The sequence below is a fragment of the Eubalaena glacialis genome, chromosome 3 (assembly GCF_028564815.1).
Source record: "Eubalaena glacialis isolate mEubGla1 chromosome 3, mEubGla1.1.hap2.+ XY, whole genome shotgun sequence".
In the NCBI taxonomy this organism is placed as follows: domain Eukaryota; kingdom Metazoa; phylum Chordata; class Mammalia; order Artiodactyla; family Balaenidae; genus Eubalaena; species Eubalaena glacialis.
The window spans coordinates 86,085,308-86,108,905 of NC_083718.1; the positions used below are offsets into that span (position 1 = coordinate 86,085,308).

At 41.9% G+C, this 23,598-nt stretch overlaps 1 long non-coding RNA gene across 1 annotated transcript in view; it reads left to right on the top strand.

Moving 5' to 3' along the window:
• LOC133086854 (uncharacterized) overlaps positions 1-23,598 on the top strand; it is a 48,448-nt gene that overhangs the window by 18,610 nt on the left and 6,240 nt on the right. The gene's annotated exons all lie outside the window — the stretch shown is intronic.

Genomic DNA, 23,598 nt, shown 5'->3' on the forward strand with positions numbered 1-23,598 from the left:
GTGAACTTTTGCCAGAGAAAGGGGAAAATTCACGCTAGGTTTTTCACACACAGAAACACTAACGTCATTGCCACCTACACTTCTATTTGCTCTGTCAAAGCAGGTTGTGGAAAGTCGCTGTTCCTAGGGCATGTGGATCATTGTAATGCTGTGGAGGATGTGTCTGAAACAGGGGGACTAAGAGCAGACAGGCAGAGCTGATTGAACCCATTAAATGAGGTAGAGAGAGTCTGACTCAGCTCTTTGAGTCTCCGAAACAGATAAATAATAACCAGTTTGTTTGAAGGTATTTACATTAGTTAACTATGCAAGAACGCAATACCATTTTCTGTTTTTTTCCTAAGGGTTAGTCCACGTATTTAGAATGAAACAATATTTTCTCTTTTCAGTGTGAGACATCCAAGCTGAAGCCTAAGATTTTGGGTATTTTAATAAAAATTGAACCTCCCTCCCCTAAACAGGACAAACCATTTGCTAAACTCACATTAAACCTACACATTCCTTTTTATTTATTATTAAACATTCAAGGTATACAACACAGTATAAAGAATGGACATTTATGAACCAATCCAACTGAAACCCTCTGTGCACCCTTCTCCAATTGCATCCTTCTCTTCCTGTCTCTCACCCTGCCATCATGCTCAGGTGCCCAGGTAAATGACTTTGATGTTAAACAATCCCATCTATTTCTTCATAGTTTTATTATATATGCTAAATATGCACAGTAATATATAATTTTTGCATATTTAAAAACTTTCTATAAATGGCATTAACTAAACTGTAATTTGTGTTTCCCTTTCAACATTATGTTCATAAGATTTATCCATGTTGATACAAGTATCTCCAGTTATACCAATATTATTTATCATCCTCCTATTATAGTTATTTAGGTTATTTCCAATTATTTGCTAATCCAAATAATGATGTTATGTACGTTCTCATATGTAGCTGCTTTTGTGCCTGTGTGAGAGTTCTCTAAGGCAGGAGTCAGCAAACTATGACCTGGCCCATAGGGCTTTCCACCTGTGTTTATATGATCCAGAAGCTAAGAATGGTTTTTACATTATTGAATGGCTTTTAAAAGTTTAAAAAGAAACACTGATATTTTAGGACACATGAAAATTTAAGTTTCAGTGTCCATAAATGAAATTTTAGTGGAACAGCCATGCTCATTTGTTTATATATTGTCTATGGCTGTTTTCAGGCCCAGTGAGTAGTTGCAACAGAGATTGGATGGCCTGCAAAGACTGAAATATTTACTATCTGACCCATTATAGAAAAAGTTTGCTGCTTTCTGCTCTAGTGTATACACATAGGATGGAATTGCTAGGTGGCACATATTCATATTTTGCTCTCTTATCAATTAAATCTAAGTTAAAAAATGCAAAATCGTATAATCTGTTGCATCAGATTGTATATTTTCTCAAACTCTGAAACAGATATGAAAAGAATTCTCTGAATCTTACGCTTTCATTTGGTTTAAGTAATGAGCTTAAACACATCTTTGTTGTAGCTTCTTTCCCCTTAGCTCTGAGTAGGTACTAATTGGTGCAGTGGTACAGAATACTAATTAGGTTTATCATTCTTTTGAAAGGGTTCTGGGAATGGGGAAAAGACTAGGAAAATTTTTATAATTTTTGAGCTTACTTTTAAGGCCTTTTTGTAAAAATAAATTCATTTATTTTTGTCTGCGTTGGGTCTTCGTTGCTGCGGGCGGGCTTTCTCTAGTTGTGGCGAGTGGGGACCACTCCTCGCTGCGGTGCGTGGGCTCCTCACTGCGGTGGCTTCTCCTGCTGCAGAGCATGGGCTGTAGGCGAGCGGGCCTCAGTAGTTGTGGCTCGCGGGCTCAGTAGTTGTGGTGCACGGGCCTAGTTGCTCCACGGTATGTGGGACCTTCCTGGACCAGGGCTCGAACCCGTGTTCCCTGCATTGGCAGGCTGATTCTTAACCACTGCGCCACCAGGGAAGTCCCTTAAGGCCTCTTTTAAATATCCAAGAATATGTGATCTTAAAAAAACCCAAGTAGTTCAGATTGACTTTATTGGTCATTGGCTTTACTGCCCTCTACTAGAATGTAAACCCCATGAAGACAGCAATTTTTGTCTATTTTTGTTTATACTTGTAAAAATGCCTAGCACATAGTAGATGTTCAAGGAATACTTAGTAGTTGAATGAATGGATATATAGAACATAATCCATCTGAATTAAAGCTTGAAATTCATTGAACTACCTGGATATTTATAATACTTCCCTTAATATTAAGCAACACTATATTTGGAATTATACAAGATATTTCCTGTTTTCATCTAGGTATTTTAAACAGTAAGGGCATAGTTTGTGACTTGCTCTCCTTGGTGAATAATAATGATGATGAAAATAGCTAACACTAGTCTGTAAGTGCTAGGCACAGTTCTAAGTGCATTACATGTGTACACTCATTTAATCCATACATTGATAAGAGCTCTAGGAGCTAGGTACTATCGTTATCATCATCTCCATTTTTACCAGTGAGGAAACTAAACACAGAGAGTTTAAATAACTGCCTAGGATTATAAAGCTAGTAAGTGGTAAAACAGAGATTTGAAGCCAAACAAATTTTGGAAGAATATATATATATATTTTTTGCCAAGTCACATGGCTTGAGGATCTTAGTTCCCCCACCAAGGATTGAACCCGTGCCCTCTGCAGTGAAGATGTGGAGTCCTAACCACTGGACCGCCAGGGAATTCCCTGGAAGATTGTTTAAATCCAGGAGGAGGGGTCTTTGAAGTCCTGTAGTCCCTCAGGGCAAGCTGTATAATAGGAATATAACGTGAGCCAATTTTTAAAAAATTAATTAATTTATTTATTTTTGGCTACGTTGGGTCTTCATTGCTGTGTGCGGGCTTTCTCTAGTTGAGGAGCGCGGGGGCTACTCTTCATTGTGGTGCGAGGACTTCTCATTGCAGTGGCTTCTCTTGTTGCGGGGCACGGGCTCTAGGCACACAGGCTTCAGTAGTTGTTGCACACGGGCTCAGTAGTTGTGGCTCGCAGGCTCTAGAGCACAGGCTCAGTAGTTGTGGTGCACAGGCTTAGTTGCCCCGCGGTACGTGGGATCTTCTCGGACCAGGGCTTGAACCCGTGTCTCCTGCATTGGCGGACGGATTCTTAACCACTGCTCCACCAGGGAAGCCCCTGAGTCACGTTATTTACTTTAAAATTTTCTAGTAGCCACGTTTAAAAAGTTTTTTAAAAATTGGTGAAATTAATTTTAATAATATATTTTATTTAACCTAATTAACAAAATATTATCATTTAAATATATAATCAATATAAAGACGGTTAATATATTTTACATTATTTTCTCATACCAAGTCTATAAAATGTGATATGTATTTTACACTTACAGCATATCTGAGTTTGCAGGAGGCGCATTTCGAGTGCTCCATAGCCACATGTAGCTAATAGCTACTTTAACTGAACAGTGTAGCTCTAAGTTATAGAAGAGGGAATGTAAACCTTGAAAGCACATAAGCTGTCCAAAGTCATGCAATTAGTTGGGTGGCTCACAGGTAAAGGTAAAAATTTTATGATTTTGGAGGTTGTGGGAGCAATGCCAGGGATGATGGCCAATGAGAGTTTCTAAAACTCTGAGAAATGGACTGGGACCAGGGCAGACCCGTAGAAATACAGGGGTAATGTGAAGTCCTCTAGAACCACTAAGTAGGTCTCAAATGGATTGATTTTAATGGCCAAGAGGTTATTTGTTCACATTCTGAATTGAGGTTCATTTAGTCATCTGGCATTTATTTGTCTGCCTAATATGGCGAGAGTAGTATTAATATACTGCATTTTTAGTAACTACCTGTCAATTATAGTAACTGGTCTCAATTATATTTGATCATTTCGCTAGCTGCACTCTACTTACTAGCTCTTTACCAATTAGAGAAACAAACAGTCATCATCACGAAGTTCTGATTATATGCAGAAGAGCTGGGGAGTGGGGTGGTAGGTTCACTACGTAAAAACCACATGATCTTGGCTCTCATTAAGCTTGAAATCGAGTGGGAAAGTAATATTAGTATAGAGATTTAGTTAAATTTTAAACTATAGTCCTAAAGTGCTAAACTCCCAAAGTACTAAATTCATGGTTCCAGAAATGCAGGAGAGAGAGTTCATCATGGATTCTGAGTTAAAATGAAATAACTAGTTATTTCAAAAACAACTTCATATTCATCCTAGCAGTCACACTGGCATTATTTACACATTATAGAGACAGTATGTTTTAAAGTTAAGCTTAATCTGTTTTGTTCCATTATGAAAAGGACCCTTTGAAAATTTTGAAAATATGAAAAAATGAAAAACATTAATCCATAATTCTAAAGACAACTATTTCTGTATATTTCCTTCCAAGTCTTTTAAAAACATTAAAAATACTTGTGATCATGAAATAGAATTGTTTATTTTGTTTTTTTCCTTAAAATTATATCACAAGCATTAAAAATGTTCATATATATCATTTAAAATACCTACTTGACAATAGCGAGATGTGTCATTATTTGTTCAGCCACGCCCATTTGATGCTTCAGTGACCATCTTTGTAAACAAACTCTTTTTTGTATTTAGATTTTTTTCTTTAGGTCCAATTCCTGGAAGTTGAGCTGCCAAGCTAAAGAGTATACCATTTTTAAGGTTCCTGATATATTTTGACACATTGCTTACTGGAAGTATTGTCCCCATCAGTGAGGCCCATTTCATGGCAGTCAACAGCACTGAAGTAGTCTCATTTGTTTTTCATTTGCTAAGTTGGGAGACAAAAAATGTTATTTTATTGTTTTAATATCAATTCTTTGATGACTACTATTAAGTACGAACAATTCCTCATATTTATGGTTATTTCTTATTTATTTATATTATTATATACTTTGTAATTTTCTCAGGTTTTATCAGTTTGAGTTCTTGATGTGTTATGACATTGCTAGTTTTTTTTTTTTAATGGATAGTGTTGATAGTTCTTTTAAAATAATATTCCTTTAAACACCAGTTTTCAACATGTAGGGTTTTTGGGTTTTAAAAAATATATTATTTGGGGAAAACATTTAGTTTCCATTCTTTTTAGGCACTCTTTGAACTGCTTTCTTATGCTGTCAGTGGGTCTGGGCTCAAGTGGTGTAAACTACTTATACTAAGCAATTAAGAAAAATAAGATTACAAAGATACATTTTCTGTAAAACATACATTGGGTATACCAAAGTGTGGTAAAAAAATGTTTTTGAGAAAAAAATGCTTTGGGGAATATTTACTACTTTGAATTATCTGCACTATTTTCCTACGGTAGTGCCAATAGAGTAGATTGTATGTGAAAAGATTTTTTGAGTTTATTTATTTATTTATGTAAGTTTATCTTTTGAGATAAAATTCACATGTGAAAAGATTTTTACCTTCAAATTTTGGAAGGCTATATTGTTTGATTTAGAAAGGAGGCATGAACTGTGTACCTCTTCTTTTGTACCCCAAAACCTGAAGTATGCCTTATTGTTAATTCCTAGTGCTCAGGACTGACTTTTTTTTTGTTTTAAATTAGTGCTCATTTCTATGGGCTGCAAACTTTTCCCAATAGCTGAAGCAGAGACTTCTGGGCACTGTTTTATTTCTTCTTTCTTCACAGTTTTAAAAGAGCCCCTTGCCTCCTCTGTTTGTCATTACGTGTACTGAAGTACAGAATAGAAAATGCAAAACAAGACAGCTGTACAGGAGGTTTTTCTTTTTAAAGAAGTTGATAGACAAATGGCACAGGGTTCACTGTTCTCGCCAGCTGAGAGTTTAGCTTCTAGAAACTGCTACTTTAGGGGAACAAGTGAAGTAGTGTGGAAGGCCTGAAAGGCTTCATTGACACAACAGCCGGGAGGCTCTTGTACTACTTTGTCTGGTATGCAGTGCCCTTCGGAAACCAGCTCTTCAGATCTCTACACCCCCGACATCCCCAAAAGCTTAAAATATTAGGCTTTTTTTATTTTTTATTTTTGGTGGGTTTTTTTTTTTTTTTTGCCACTATACTTGGTTTTCTAAGTGAAATTACTGAAAAGGAGTTTGTTTTTGTTTATCTTTTGCCTTTGAGTGTCAGTCAATGATTCACATAATCTCTTGGCTTGCTTAGTGGTAACACTGGGGGTCTGGGCAGTAGGGCCAAATAATTGTCCCTAACAAATTAGTGGCCCAGCATTAGTATTTGCTTTCTGAACTAGAATCTAAGTGCTGCAGCAAAAAGGAGTCCTTGGGTGGGGGAAATAAGACAAATTTGAAGCTGATGATTCTCAGCTGTCTTGAAAGTTGATCTGGAGAGATTTAAGTTTATGCTAAGGAATAACTTTCCAGTAGAACAAGGTATTAAAAGTTGTTAGATTTGTATCAGTGAAGTTGTAGACTCACTTGTAGACTTTGAGAGAGTGCTTCAAGGAAGACACAATCATCTGTGGCATGTTGGTTTGGTATAGAAGGGCTGAGGCCAGGCAAGCTTTTCATCAATGGTTTTCATTCAAGTATTAATAGAGCTCCTATTATGTGTCTAGCCTTGAGAAAGGATGTGGCCTGTGCTCCCAAACTTTGAGGAGCTCAGAGTCATTGACCCATAGACTGTGGAAGATCCTTAGAGATAAGCGGTTCAGCCTTATTCTGCAGGGAGCATTGAGGCCCGGAAAGTTGACTTGCTCGAGATTACATGGAGTTAGTGGCAGATTTTTGACTGGAAGCTAGATCATTTTACTCCCAGTTTGGTATTTTTCCATTCGACTATTGTTGAAAGTGCCTATCGTTGTCAGAGAACAATTCAAGACGAGATATGCTGAAGTGTAAATTGAATAATCAATTGCCATTGCACATGGGGAGAGTTCATTGTTACCTGGTGTTATCTGGAAGTGTGACAGATTTTGAAGAATGGGTATGGTGTGGACATTACAAAAGAACCAGAAAAATCTGGTCTCTGTTCTGTGTTGTTGGGGGATATTTACATCCTTCAGTTCAAGTACGAGCCTTTAAATGTTCTCTCTGTTGGAGCACGTGCACACAGGAAGTTCCCTTAGTAAACATCAAAATGAAAGCTGGGTGAGGATTGGGAGGTTGGAGGTGGGAGGGGAAGTGGAGTCCAAGTGATTCACAGATTTCTGAGTAAACTTGGCCATCACACACTGGAGGATGAACTTTGAGTTCATTGCTAGAACTTTGAGTCTATGACAAGAGGGGCCCTTGTGGAGGTCTTGTGGAGGTCTTGACGTAAAGAACTTGAGCGACCCCCCTGGAACTTCTGCCTGGCTGCTAGGAATTAGTTCTTGGCCTTAATATTTGATCTCTTCTCACTCTTTGCCTATGCCTATAGGTTTCCTTTCCCATTTAAGAGCATTGCTAAAAGCAAAAGTAACAATCTTAACCATCTGCTACTTAAACAAGAGGAGATTTATTACTTTTAATCGAAAGGATACTTGTTCCAACAGGAGAAGTGTATGCCTCGGAGAGGAAAGCCTGTGACAGCACATGTATTTTGGTCACTGCTCTGCAGTCAAGTTGTGTGTGTGTGGGGTGCTCCCCAAAGTGCAAGCAGCAGATACAAGAGTTTAAGGCCGGAGAGAGCACTGCTGGTTCAGGGAACAGAAAGTTTAGTGCACATGCAATATGGCTGGAGTATAGAGCAGGGGGCGGGGCCCTGAGGCATCTAGCAAAGGGAGTGGGGAGAGGGAGATTGAGGCTGAAGAATCCAGATCTGGAGGGCCTTGTAAACTGTGTTAAAGAAAGTAGACTTTAACTCAAGGGCAATGGAGATATGACTATGAGATTTAAATTTTAGATCACTCTGATTGCTGTATTGGGTTGGATTATAGGAGAGGGAGAATGAGAAACAGTAGAATCAGTGAGACTAATTAGAAGAATGTTGCATTAGTTGAAGAGAGAAGGGTAGATGGCCTGAACCTGCAGGGACAGAACTGTGAAAAGCAATTTTGGCACTCAAGGCAAACAGCTAAAAATTGACCTTCAAACAATTCTGTAATTCAAGATATGGCTTGTAAGTGGGTGTGACTGTGATGTGCATTCCAATAGCTTTCAATTTAACTAAATATTGTGGATAACCAAGTGCTATTCTTTTAAAATAATTGTGTAAAAAAAAAAAACCCCCCAAAACAAAAATCTTCCCTCTCTGCATTTTTGTCTCCAAGGGAAAAGCACCATCAATCCCTAGCAGTTAGTCTGGGGCAGAGGCAGAGGGAGGGAGGGAGGTGATCAGACTTAGGAGATAGTTGAGAAGTAGGATGGACAAGGAAATCTTTTGAGGGAAAAAATTTTGAGTTCATTTTTAAAGTTGTTTTTAACTGAAAGAGTAATACATGCCACGGCAAAATTCAAACCGTACTAAAGCTGTACAATGAAAAGTATGTCTCCTTAACCAGAGTCAACCACTGTTACTAGTTCTTGTGTATTCTTCTAGAAGTTTTCTGTACCACTGTAAGCTTAAATTTTTAGTATTTTCATTAAAAATATCTCTTTTTATTAAAACATTTAATATTTTTCTTTTTATAAAAATGGGAGCATACCATACACCCTGCTCTTCCCTTTACTAATTCACTTAACATTATATTGTGGCAGTCTTGCCACATCTGCTTCATTCTTTTTAATGACTGTTTAATAGTCTATTGAATGGGGACTTCCCTGGTGGCGCAGTGGTTAAGAATCCACCTGCCAGTGCAGGGGACATGGGTTCGAGCCCTGGTCTGGGAAGGTCCCACATGCCGTGGAGCAACTAAGCCCGTGCGCCACAACTACTGAGTCTGCGCTCTAGATCCCACAAGCCACAACTACTGAGCCTGCATGCCACAACTACTGAAACCTGTGAGCCTAGAGCCCATGCTCCACAACAAGAGAAGCCACTGCAAGGAGAAGCCCGCGCACTGCAACAAAGAGTAGCCCCCGCTCGCCACAACTAGAGAAAGCCTGCACACAGCAACGAAGACCCAACGCAGCCAAAAATAAATAAAAAGTAAAATAAATTTATAAAAAAAAAAGAATGATGCATTTAAAAAAAAATAGTCCACTGAACGACTGTGTTATCATAATTTATTTAAATTGGTCTCCAAACTGATGGACATTGGGGCTATTTCCAATTTTTGGTATTTGAATTAGATTTTTACATAAGAGAAGAGACATGAATTAATAAAGAAAGAATTTCAGGTCATGAAAAAAGGTTTATATATAAACAGGGACCCCTGGCATTTTTGTGACTGAGGAACTACTCTTGACTTGCCTAAGCCTTAGGGTGAATGTAATTATGAGGGTGGAAGTGGGAGAGTAGTGAGTGTTTATGCAGACCTTTGAATCTATGTGACTTAAGAACTGGGCATGTCTAACAGGGATGGATTGAAGCTGGCATAGTCACTTCTTCACCAAGTAAAGATCTTTCAGGGGAGGAGGCTGCCACAGCTGTGAACACTGACCATATTCCCCTCCAGTAGAAATGCCCTCTTGTCCACCCATGGCTGTCAGTCACTGTATTGTATCCTAAATCTACCTGCTGTCACAGTTGTTTATCTGGGCCCCCTAGCCATCGTGAGAAACAGGAAGTATTTGTAAAAGACAGAGAATAGGTCTGATAGCTTGGGAGGCATGAGAAATGGGCCATTTTGTAAGGCTACCGCCCACTTGTTCTTCCCTTTGGTTTAAGCACACTTTGTCCTCTCCCACTGATGTTGGAAGAGTTAGTTTCAGATGCAACCATTTACCAGTTGCATGATCTTGGGAAAGTCTCAATATCTCCAAACTTCAGTTCTCCCATCAGCAAAATGGGTATAATAATTCCTGGTTGGCACGGTGTTGGTAAGATTTAATAAGCCAATGGATGTGAAAGGGCCTGTGTTTCATTTTACTTTTTTCCAAGACCTTGCCAGAATGGAGTTTGTAAAGCAATATGTAATCCAACCCAAGACAGTGAAGCATATTCTGTTCTTTCCTGGGATGTGCCTCCCAGTGTAAGCCTCCCATACCCTCGGCTTTTATGCTTTATTGAAGCTATTCCTGAAAGTTCATCACCTTTAGGAAAATATTACCAGATTTCTTTATATTTCTATAGCACTTATGGCTGGCAAAGAGACCTTAGCAACAATGATCTAATTTGAGCCTCCCATCAAACCATCTGGGGTAAATAGGGCATGTTTTATTCCCATGTAAAAGATGGTGTAACTGAGGCTCAGAGAAATTGATATAAAGAAACTGAGACTCACAGAAGACACATTGGTAATAAATAGCAGAGAGCAGGAAGAGGTCCCTCTAGACTACTACAGGACTGATGAGGTGAGAGGTAGCTTCCCTGCTCTCAATCTGCTTAGGCTTGGAATTCTTGAGTCTGTTTCCCCAATCATATTTTACATCCTAGTAAAGTACATGTCACTGTAAATATTTGTTTATTTATTTATTTATTTGGCTGCGCTGGATCTTAGTTGCAGCATGCAGGCTCTTAGTTGTGGCATGTGGGATCTGGTTCCCCCACCAGAGATCGAACCCAGGCCCCCTGCATTGGGAGTGCGAAGTCTTAACCACTGGACCACCAGGGAAGTCCCCTTGTCACTTTATTTATTTATTTATTTATAAAGATTTTTTTGATGTGGACCATTGTTAAAGTCTTTATTGAATTTGTTACAATACTGCTTCTGTTTTATGTTTTGGTTTTTTGGCCACAAGGCATATGGGATCTCAGCTCCCCGACCAGGGATCGAACCAGCACCCCCTGCATTGGAAGGTGAAGTATTAACCACTGGACCGCCAGGGAAGTCCCCCCATGTCACTTTAAAAGTAATTTCTCACTGGAAAAAAAAAGTTGTATTAGTAAGATATTTTACAGTTTGCAAAATACCTTAAAATCCATGTATGCATTTGATTCTTACAATAACCCTATGAAGTAAGTAGAGCAAATGTGAGTAATTCCATTTTGCAGATGCGGAAATAGATTTAGGAATTGAGACCTGCCCAAGGTCAAACAATCAGTAAGGAGAAGAGCCAGAATGGGAACCTGGCCTTCTGGCCAGCAATTTCAATGCCTTTTTAAAAAAAATAAATTTATTTATTTTATTTATTTTTATTCTTGGCTGCATTGGGTCTTTGTTGCTGCATGTGGGTTTCTCTAGTTGCGGCGAGCAGGGGCTACTGTTTGTTGCGGTGTGTGGGCTTCTCTTGTTGCGGAGCACGGGCTCTAGGCACGCAGGCTCAGTAGTTGTGGCGCATGGGCTTAGTTGCTCCGTGGCACGTGGGGTCTTCTGGGACCAGGGCTCGAACCCGTGTCTCCTGCATTGGCAGGTGGATTCTTAACCACTGCGCCACCAGTGAAGCCCCTTAAAAAATATTTATTGAGTACCTTTGTAAACTGCTCACTATCTAGTTGGGAGAATGGTAAATAAACAAATGGTTACAATCAAAGACAAAATATACTTTGCAGTTTGGAGACTTAATAAGTGGTTTTTAATGACAGCGTGATGACAACTTTTCCTCAAAAGTTAATGATCACTATTGACTTTTGTAAAGAGTGGGAGAAAGAAGCCACACATACACATACCCATAACGAGCCCCCACTCCCTGATATCAGTGAAAATCATCTGAATTTTACATTCCAATAAGTAACTGGCATTTTCTTGGCATGTTAATCTGTAGGGAATTACAGGCTGCAGGGTAGTAGTGTATCATCAGAGAATGTCTACTAGATTACAGTATTATGTTACTTTGATGTCACTGCCCAGCATTGTTTTAGTCTTTTCCTTACTAACAGCTACATTTGCTAGATCTTATTTCAGCAACATCATGTAAGAAAAAAAAAAGAGAATTTGTAATAATTTTCTTTATAAACAGCATATTTCTTGTTTGATAATAAAGATTTTGCTTACTTCTGTCCTCTTGTTTTCCCGGGGCCATAATTGGTTGTAGGTCTGCTCATCCTTCTCAGTTCTCCAGGGCAACATGTGACCTGAAGCAGACTCTAAAAGAGGAAAGATAGGTCAGACTTAGAGATTCAAGATTAAACAGAGCAGTGTGTTTAGAGCACTAGACTTAGAATAAAAAAAAAGGAAGAGTAGATCTCCCTTGTATAATGAAGAATTAACTTTACCCAAAGAGAGGCCTGGCCTTTGCCCTCAGCTACTGGGAGGTAATATCTAGGCCCCTAAAATGTCCTACCTGATAGGAGTGTCTTTGTCTGCCTGGGGGCTTTGGCCACTGACCAGTCTAACGATGTGATTTATGATGGTGGCTTTGCAATATGCTGTATCAGTTCTGACCTCCAGAGGAACAGGAGACTACAGGTCAGAGGTGTGGGCAGTGTGTGACTGAGCCTCAATAAAAACTCTGGACACCAGAGACTTGGGTAAACATCTCTGCTTGGCAACACTCTTGAATGTCGGCACACGGTGTAACCGGGAGGAGGTAATGCTATCCAGGACTCCATGAGAGATGACCCGAAGCTTCGTGTTTGGGTCTCTCCCACATTTCACCCCATCTGTCTCTTCTTTCAGCTCGTCCTGATTTGTATCCTTTGGTAATAATACTTTAATAGTAAGTACAGTGCTTTCCTGAGTTCTGTGAGTAGTTCTAGCAAACTCTCAAACTTGACGGAGTAGTGGGACTCCTGCTCTTGTGACTGGTATCTGAAGTGAGGGCAGCCTTGTGGAGGGCTGGGCCCATAACCTGTGAAGTTTGGCCTAAACCTGGTAGTTGGTGCTGGACATCACTGCGTTTTCCCAAAACCTGATTTTAGATTTAGATTTTGGCACTTTCTAGCTTGGTTACTTCTCTCAGCTTCAAATTTTTTTTTTTATCCTTAATTTGGTGTCATCTCTGCCCTACTTTCCTCACAGGGTTAATTCTTAAGATCAAAATAAGTAATGTATGTAAAAGCTATTAATAGCAAACAAGAATATGGTATTTAAAAACTGTAATGGGTCATCAAAATATATTAATATTATTACAATGGAACTAAATGGTTGCGATGAATTTGGTGGATGTGTGCATGGGTTAGGCACCATTTTATTCAGTCATTCATTACGCAAACAATTTTTGCTTTTATATTGTGTGCAGAGTGCTAGGGAGAGAACAGTGAACAAGTCAAGGCCCTGCCCCTATGGGGCTTATATTCTACTCAGAGAGAGAGATAATAACACAGTAAATGAGGCAAATAATGAGACTATGCTAATTGTTGTGAAAGAAGCAGATAGAGTGACATGAGAGGGAGCAGTTCCATTGGAAGACAGAGTGGCCAGTAAAGAGCTCTCAGAGGAGCTGACATTTGAAAAAAGATTTTAAGGAAGAGAACTAGTGCTTTTTTAGGTGGAAGGACTAGGAAGGGCAAAGGTCTTGAGGTAGGAAAGAGGTTGGTGTGTTTGAAGAACAGAAATGAAGTCTGTGTGGCTGCTTCTGGGCAACATAAAGTGGGAGATGTGCATGGGTCAGATGATGAAGGGGAAGAAGTTTGGATTTTTATTTTGAGAGTGACGAGAAGCTTGGATGGCTCTGTGTGTGTGTGTGTGTGTGTGTGTGTGTGTGTGTGTGTAAAATTTTTTTATTTATTTGGCTGTGCCGGGTCTTAGTTGCAGTACATGGGATCTTCATTGCCGCATGCGGGATCTTAGTTGCCGTATGCAGGATGTAGTTCCCTGACTAGGGATAGAACCCACACCCCCTGCCTTGGCAGCTCAGAGTCTTAACCACTGGATCACCAGGGAAGTCCCTTGGATGGTTTTAAGTAGGCAAGTAACATGAAGTGCTCTAAGAATTCCAGCTGCTGAGTGGGGAAGAGGAGAAGCAGGGGGAGCTCTCCAGGGTCCTAAGGGACTTAGAAAAAGGAGGTCTATGGGACAACCACTGGCTGTTGCTGTGGTTGGTCTTGGGGCTACAGCTGGTAACTTATTGTCTCCCTGCTCCGTTATCTACTCTAAATTCCACTCTCCCTCTCTTCTGGAGACAAGCAGGGCTTCCTGTGGTGGTTCAGGTGAGAGATGGTGGTTGGGGCCAAGGAGGTGGCCATGGAAATACTTCTTCTTGCTAGACTACAAACTCCAGGAAGGCTCGGAGCTGTCTCTTTTGTGTAACTTATGTATTCCAAGCTTCTAGAACAGTGCCTGGCACATAGGAGGTACTCAAAAAATATTAGTTGGATCAATGAGTGAATAGTTACTTTCTGGAGTTAGACTGGAATCAGGTTTAGGATAAATAAAAGTGTAAGCTCTTCTAAAAAAAAAAAAAAGCTGCAACTTTGTATGTCTCCCAGTATATGGGCTACAGCAGTATTCCTAGGGGGTGGAACATACTTTCTCCAGAACAAAGAGGTCCACCAGGGATTGTGTTTCCTTCTTTGTGGATGCAAGATGCAGCAATTTGCCTTTTCTTTAGATGGGTGGACGCCCTAGCATACCCCTACCACTGGACCCCAAATGACTTTACTGAAGGGGCAGTTCCCTGAATCTTCATAGAGTTTATATCCCACCCTCTTGAGTGCTTGTGTCTTACCAAGGCTTTAAGGTGCTAGCCACCTTTTGCTCAGTCTCCTGAAACAGCATAATGTCATTGATGCAATGGATCGATGTGATATTCTGTGGGATGTCGAGATGGTCTAGATCTTTTCTGAATATATCACAACATAGATTTGGAGAGTTACCACAGCCTGGGGAAAAAACTAAATGAATGTTGTTCAGTCCACCTGAATGCTGTTTCTGATCCTCTTTCCTGATTGGGATAAAGAGGAATGCATTTGCTAAATCAGTGGCCACATATCATGTACTTGAAGTCATATTTATATGCTCTAGCAACGAAACCACGTCCAGCATGGTGGCTGCAATCGGGGTTGAGTTGAACTGGCAACAGTCTACAGTCATTCTCCAGGATCCATCTGTTTTCTGCAGGGCCCAGACTGGTGAATTAAACAGAGGTATGGTAGCGACCACCATCTCTGCATCCTTAATATCCTAAAGAGTGGCACTGATTTCTATCTTCCCTCCAAAATGGGATATTGTTTTCTATTTACCATCTTGTCTGGAGAGCAGAGGAGTGGGGAGAGGTGCACAGTTTTGGAGGTTTCCATTTGTCCTTCTCCACTGTGAAAGCGCTTATCACATAAACCAATAACCCAACGTGGGGGCTTAGCCAACTGCCAAATATAGCAATCCCAGCTACACGTTCAGGGACTGGGGCAATGACCACTAGGTGGGGCCATGGACCCAGTGGACCCCCTTTAAGCTGACTTCAGCCAGGACTCCATTTTGACCTGGCCCATGTCCCATCACTCTAATGGGGGTCCACAATGACATTTTAGGTCTCTGAATATCAGTATCATTTCAGAGCCTGTGTCTTGCTGGATATTCCCCCCCAACCTCCTAGTTTACAGTCACCCAAGTAAAATGGCTGTGAGTCCCTTTGCAAGAAGGACTGGTAGAATTATTACAGTGTATACTTGCTGTGACATTGCAGGCTCCTTTCTCCTGGGGACTTGGACACTTTTTCATTCAATAGATTTCAGGTCTGAAAGCAGTTTCAGGTCTTTGAACTGGACAAGGGATTATGACGTTTTTATAAAGTGTTTTTAAAAAAATATATTTAGCTGTGGTAAAAAACACATAAAATTTATCATCTTAACCATTTTTAACTGTACAGTTGAGTAGTGTTAAGCATATTCACAATGTTGTACAACCCAGCTCCAGTAATTTTTCATTTTGCAATATTGAAACTGCATCCATTAAAAAACAACCCATTTCCCCCTCCCTGCAGCCCCTGGAAACCACCATTCTACTTCCTGTTTATATGATTTTGACTATTTTAGATACTTCATATAAGTGGGAGCATACAGTATTTGTCTTTTTGTGACTGGCTTTCTTAGCAGTCCTCAAGGTTCATCCATGGTATAGTATATGACAGGATTTCCTTCCTTTTTTAAGGTTGAATAATATTCCATTGTATGTATATACCACATTTTGTTTATCCATTCGTCCTTTGGTGAACACTTGAGTTACTTCCACCTCTGGCCCACTGTTAATAATGCTGCTATGAACATGGATGTGCAAATATCTCTTTAAGATCCTGCTTTCATTCTTTTGGATATATACCAGGAGTGGGATTGCTGGATCATATGGTAATTCTATTTTTATTTTTTTGAGGAACTACCATATTGTTTTCTATAGTGGCTGCACCGTTTTACACTCCCACCAACAGTGCACAAGGGTTCCAATTTCTCCACATCAAGGGATCATGATTTTTTTTTTAATTGGGGCAACAGTGTTCAGCTCTCTGTTCACCTAGTCTTGCATTCTTTTTATATATTAAACATTGCCCATCTATTTTGTCCCTAGGGATATCGTGTTCTATTAACCAACTCAAATCTCTGTGGGTTAAGCCCCCTTGGTTGGCCCTTCAATCTTGCTGTTCATTAAGCTAATTGTGACCCCCTGGCTCCTACTGTTGCCACTTGGCCTCAACTGATGGAGATGGGGAGGCGGGTTTGATTATCTCCATTGCTATCAATGATCTCAGCTCTGTGATTGCCTCTCCTGCTCTGCAGAGACGATCCACCACTGAACTTAGTGATGCTGGTGCCCCTCTAATGGCTGTGGTGAATGGTTTGTCTTCTGGACCTTCCATGAAATATAATCCTTTGGTGGGTCTTCAGGCCTCAAATAATAGATCCATTCCACTATGTCCACTCCCTAAGCTTTTTAATCCTTTCCTCCACTGTCTGATGTGGCAATTCCGCCATTCCAACTTTGCTCAGTGTGGGACATCACTTTTTCCAGGCTTCTAGGAGCACTCTAAGAACACATTGGAACCACCTCTGGTGTCCTTGCTGGAATGTAAACCCTATATCCCAAGAGAGTGCCCCTAAGTTAATAAACTCTTTCTTATCCAGTTTTATATTCTGGTACCCTTCATCAAGCACACTCAAAATCTAATCCATGGTATCCTCTCCTGCTCCTGCTGTTACATGCTGGGTGTTAGTTCCTTTTCTTCCTTCTGAGGTCCAGCATGTTCTCAGCTGAATTGTGCTGTGACTTAGCACCAGTTATCATCCTGGCAGCCAGAAAAGGAGATGGGGTCAGATCCTGACCTCTGCCACCTTTTAGGGAGGGGCCTTTACTGGGGACAGGTGGTGCTAGCTCTTAATGGGGAGGGGTGGATCACTTTTGTATGGGAAACCAAAATCTTCAGGGACATCTACCATCCGAGGATACCAGATGTCCCCACTCCATGTGTCAGGGTTCCAGTACAGGTTTTCTCAACTAGGGCCCTGGCCCGGGCACAACAGATCTACCCTGTCTGAAGGTTCTAGTTTCCTGCCTCAGGTGAAAGTTTGTCTTTGAAGGTCTGCATCTCTACTAGTTTCTGAGTTGGGTCTTCATTCTCTACTGCTCTCTTAACAGCAGGAGAGAAGAACCTCTTTGTAAGCTACCAAAGAAGTCTCAGGCTTTCACACTTAATTTCAGTTGGTCGGTAATTGCTTTTCCTTGTCTCCCCATAAGATGCCAAAGCAGTTTAGTAACAATCAGCCAATTTTCATGTCCTTGTATGAGTCATTTCCCTATACTTTTCAAATACCTGAATCATTTCACTGGCCAGGAGGGTGTCCTCCATCAGATCATTCTCCTGAATTACCACTGGTGAAAGTTTTTCTGGCTGGAGACTGTTCCTGTCTCTCTATTATTTTTCCAATAAATTTTGCTTGCAAACTGAATGGTTCCTTCTTTGGTTCCTTTCTCTTGCAATACCTTATCATTTACAGCTAAGAAAAGCTTACTGGTACAAAGTACCATAGGTGACAGTTTCATAAATTATTCCACCACTATTTAACACAAGGTAACCCTTTCTCCAGCGTCCAATGGTAATTTCCTCCCCGATCATCCAGCCTCTACTAATAGTCTCTTGGCTGCCCTTCTAGCCTCTGTTTGCTGCCTGGTCCCAATGCCAATGTCCTGTGTTTTGGGTTTTAAGTATGGCAGTTTCCCACTTCAGTGTTTCAGTTTCTACTGCTGAATAACAAACCACCCTCAAACTTAGTGGCTTAAGACAACAATGATTTATTAATTTCTCACAATTCTGTGGGCTGACTGGATGGTTGGTCTTTGGTCTTGCATGTTGTGCTGCATTTAGCTTGTGTTTGCCCAGAGGCTCGGATGTTTGGGATGGTTTCGCGGGTTTCAATGCCTCTTTCTCCACGTGGTCTCATATCCCAAAGATGCTCGGCCAGGTTTCTTACTTGCAGCTAAATTTTAAGAGGGCCAGAGAGGACACTGTGAGACCTCTTAGGGCCTAAACTCTGGAACTTACACAATTGCACATTCTACTGGTCAAAGCAAGTCACAAGGCAAACCCAGATTCAGACAGCACTTGGAGAAATAGCAATGCCTCTTGAGTGGGAGCAGCAGTAAACTCACAATGCAAGAGCATGGATGGAGGTTGAGTCATTGAGGGCCATTATTTAAGGATCTACCACACTTAAATTTAAGGTGCCTGTTAAAATGGAATACTATTCAGCCATAAAAAAGAATAAAATTTTGCCATTTGCAGCAACATGGATGGACTTGGAGGGCATTATGCTAAGTGAAATAAGTCAGACAGAGAAAGACAAGTACTGTATGATATCAGTTATATGTGGAATCTAAAAAAATATAACAAACTAGGGAATATAACAAAAAAAGCAGCAGACTCACAGATATAGAACAAAGTAGTGGTTACCAGTGGAGCGGGGGATATAGGAGTGGGGGAGTGGGAGGTACAAACTATTGGGTGTAAGATAGGCTCAAGGATGTATTGTACAACATGGGAAATATAGCCAATATTTTGTTATAACTGTGAATGGAGTGTAACCTTTAAAATTGTATTAAAAGAAGTTAATAGATCCTAAGAGTTCTCATCACAAGAAAAAAAAAAAAAGATGCCTGTTAGACACCCAAGTAAAGGTGCCAAATAGGTACTTAGCTGTAAATGCCTTGATCCCAGAGCCGGCGGTTAGGCCAGGGAAGGAAATTGGGAATCATCAACATACAGACCTGATGCTTATGTGAATCATCCTGCCCTGCAGGTTCCTGGTTGCTGCGGCAGGGGACTGTGGAGGAGTCGGGGTGCTAGCAGGGCGCAGCGCTCTGAACGAGGCTGGGTAAAGGCTGGGGGAAGAAGAACATTCTGCTCTTGCGGTGCCTCCAAGTCCACTTCCCCACTCGGGTGTAGAGGATTCCACTAGCCCTCTCCTTCCACCTCCCACCTTGATAGAGCCACAGGCGCTAGGAATGAGGTCAGGACAACTGGTCTGCACGCAGAGGATATAGGACAGGCAACCATTCCACTGCCTTGTTTTGCCACCTAAAGAAAGGAACCCAGTAAAACGGGGAACGAGCCACATTGCCCTGCTCAATCTTCTTTTTGTTGCGCTGCATTTGCTGCCAGGTAGGACAAATTTGCAAAAGCAACTGCATTCCCATTGTTACCGCTTCTGGCCATTTCCTCTCATTCTTCATCTAGAAGACAGTTTAGGCATCATCCCCAAATGTCCGACAACACTTTGTTAACCCAAAACTGATGACCCTTATTTTAGATTTTTCTGTGTTTCTTAGGAGGAAGGGGCTGTTTGCTGTCATGGTTTTACTATCTGGAAGAGGAAAAGCAAGAATGAGGTTGAGTCTAGTATGTTTGAAAGAAAGAGGTGATTTCAGAGCTATTCCAAACTAGCAGGAAAGACAGGGGAGATAAATCCAACTTGTCCAAAGGAGAAAGCAAAGAGGAGGAGGGAATAAGTCGGAGGCTGTGATGCAGATCAAGAGTTCTATGTTACCTGCTCTTCTCTAAGTTACTCTTCTCCGTATTGTCTTCACGAAAATGAAAACTGCCTATGTCCCTCCTTTCTGTAGCTGCATCAGCCTCTCCCTCCTGATAACTTAGGAAGAGCAGGGAATCTGTATTCTCCAATTCTCCCCAACCTTAACGCAGTTCTCTCCATACTCGTTAACTCTCCAAGATCTTATTTTTAAGCTGGTTTTGCTAATTTTTGCATCCTCCTCAAGCCTGCTTTCAAGCCCAGGCTGGGGCTGGGGCCGGGGTGAGGCAAGTACAAGAGTTTCTGGCTCCATCTCTCATTTCCTGAGCTGAGCTGGGCTGTACTAATTGACCTCGAGGGTCTCAGGTGTGCTAAGTTGTGTGTTTGTTAGATCTCGTTAGGATTGTAATTAGTGCAGAGAATCTAGGTCAGAGGCAACTGGTTGGATTGATGGTCTCAGGGGGCATGAATAAAGGCCGGGAATAGCAAACAGGTTCCTGGTTCTTGGGTGGGGTGAGCCAGGGGCAGGGAATGGTGGGACTTGTGTCAAACACACAGACAAATAGACACAGGGTCGCGTGCAGAGAGGCGCTCAAAAACTGTTAGCGTGTGTGTGTGTGTTAGGGTGTGTGTGTGTGTGTGTGTGTGTGTGTGTTCGCTCCCGCATTTACTCGGGTTTCTTTTCAACCTCTCCATATATGGTGTGGCTCTAGAGCAGCCTGGGGATTGGCTGCTGTTGTTGGGAGACTCGGAGGTAGGAAGAAAGCAGAAAAAAGAACGAACCCAGCAAGGGGAGGGAGTGTCAAGGGGAGGGGCTGTAGCCGAGCTTTGAGGGTTGCAGAATGGGGCTGGGTCCCCTTGCCTGTAAGGTTTAGAAAGGGGAGAGATTCTTTGGGACTGCTTTTTGTGTGTAATGAGGTAGAGCTTACTGTTGGCAGAGGGTCTGGGAGAGGGCAGGGAAGGAGGCAAAGCTATTTCCCTAGGGTCGGCACGGCATGGTTTGTGAAGGCTGGAGCGGGAGTTAGAGAAACTTGTTTTTTTTTCCTTTTCTTTTCACCCTAAACAACCTACAGCTGTGCTGTGGAAGTAGCATGCAAATTAATTCTTCAGCTTTCCAGGTCAACACCTCAGATATTCTTCCTAATGGAAGTGAATCAGGACTGTACTGCACCCTGTTCCCCAAACCTCTACAAGTTAATGGGGGAAGAACAGGAAAAGTTGAGGAAAATGTCATTGAAATAGGAAATGGCATTTAGTTCTTTACCTGTCTCTACCCCTCACCCCATTTCAACTCTGTGTACTGGATTTCCTCATCTCCCTTGCCTGGCGCCTCCCAAAAGATTCTCCCTTTTCCAGTTCATTTGTGTAAGAAAAGAATATAGCAAAGATGTTGGAAGAGAGGAAAGGAGGAAGAAAAATACACATCCTGAAAAACGTCCATCGGCAACTGTGTAGTAAGCAGGTTGCCCCACACCCCTACTCAATCCACCCATTTGCCCCAGAACACGTGACTGAGAGGAAGTAAGGGAAATATTTCAGGTAAAGAAACTGGAGTGATGCAGTGAGGGAAGAGGGATCTGGGAGGAGGGAAAAGCTAGGGTTCCAGCATCGTTATCCTCCAGCCACAGTGCCTGTGCTCATGCTTCCTTAACAGAGCTCACGCTAGCAGCCCACCACCAGCGTACGCTCTAAGCTGTTTTTCTAGCAGGGAGCCTGGCTTTGTGCTAAGCTCTGAAATTCTTGAAGACAGGAGATCAAACTTTCCCCCCTTCTTTCTATCTCTGGCCTTTAGCCCAGTACCTGGTATTCTCTCTCCTTGAAGAAAGGCTTATGGGCACAGTCCGTGGACTGGATCAGCTCGTGTACCAGAACACAGTGACAGTAACCCCATCCCCTAAGCCTCATTCAAACTGTACTCCTACCACCTGAGCTACTGTTAATAGCCCACTGAGTCAAACTAATAATAGCAGCAGCTGCCACAGCAGCTACTTACCAGCTGGCAGGCATTTTCCATACATTGTCTTTACACTTCCACTTTGCAGATGAGACAACTGACACTTGGAAAGCTTGTGCCTTGCCCAGGGTCTCATAACTAAAAAGTCAGAATTTGAACCCAGATCTGTCTGGTTCCAAAGCTGGCCTCATTTTACCACCTTGTGGCCTGGTTTTGGTGCCTTAAGACTCCAGGAGCCCAATGCCCAACTCTTAGTCTCCCGGGGTCCCTGATCTTTTCTGCTTCCCCTCACCTTTCTCCTCTCCGGTGTCTCCCTCCATCCTCTAGCTCCCCTGGGAGCCACAGATAATTGGCATGTTGGGATATACATGTCATTCTTGCTTTTGTCTTTTTCTTCATTATGTGGGAGCGACAAGGAAGAGAAAGAGAGAAAAGGGGAAATGCTGGTAAAATAAATTAATACAAAAATGCAGACTTACATATAGAAAGTAAGTATCATTTTAACCTAGACTTTCAATATTTGTGACAACGGGTAGCTCTGCTGACCGTGCTTAGAGTTTAGGTGAGCGAAACTTGTTTGGAGGACACGAAGTCTGGAGACCCAGGCTCCCTCCCCTCCTACCCCAGGAGACTCTGGGAACGACATGTAGGTGGCACTCTGGTGTACTCTCCTCACTCAAGGATACATGTGATTTAGTCAACTACAGGGTAAATCTAGGGAAAATCTTCATGACTGTGAGTGGTGGGGACCGAAAGAGCATGAGAATCTCTCTTCCCTACAGATGTTCAACTTGGACAGATTCCTCCATCTTGCTTACGGGGGTTATGGAGTAATGTCAGAGCAGAAGAGTGGCAATTGAGGGTCTGTGTTTTGCCTGAAGGATTTTCCTTGTTTCCCTCCTACCCCACCTTCCTGAATGTCACACGAGGGCAGCTTTGTGGCCAGGATGTACACACAGTTTGTCCCCATTTTCTCCTCTTCTCCCCTCTCACCCTTAGGTGAACTCTAGGTTTTGGCTCTTGGAGGTGAGAGGGGATCTAGGGAAGAGGATCAAGAAGCAAGCAAGGGGTCTACAAGTGACCCTTGAACAACGTAATTTTGAACTGCGCAGATCCACTTACATGCGGTTATTTTTCAATAAACACTACAGTACTACACAGTCTGCGGTTGGTTGAGCCCTCAGATGCAGAGGAACCATGGATATGGAGGGCTGTTAAGTTACAGGTGGATTAACCCTCGCACTTTTCAAGGGTCAACTGTACTTCAAAGTGTTTTTTTAACCCTTCATTACTTGATTCATGGGGCTGTCCCCTTCTTTCCAAAAATCATTCATATGTCGCCTTCTTCTTCTCTGGACACTATCACTGTTATTAAACCTGATCTTAGAAACTTCAGAGGGAAGCAGCAATCAAAATGAGTTGTGTAGTATCTACCACAGACAAGAATGTCGGGGCGTCTGGCAGCTCCAGAGGTGGTCAGGAGGGTGGTGGTGTGAGCATAAAGATGGTTTTCTAAAGCTGGGGCTTGATTAGTGTTGGAAGCAAGGTTCGAGGACGGAGAGGGAGAGGCTACAGGAAACCCTAGCTTGGCCGAAAGAGGAACCTGGGCATATATTTGGTTTTCCCCTTCATCCTACCCAGCTTGCATCACAAATCAGTTTCCTTTTTAGTTTGGTTCTTCCGTGGGGCTGACTGTCCCCGGTTCCCCTGTGCTAGGCGCCCCTAGCCAAATGACCAAATCCATCCCATCCGTCCAGGGCTGTATCTCTGAATCAGTGTTGGGAAGGGTGTGAGAGATGAAGGGAAGAAACACCTCATACAAGAAAGCCAGGCAGCTTGATCTCAATCAGAGGCTGCT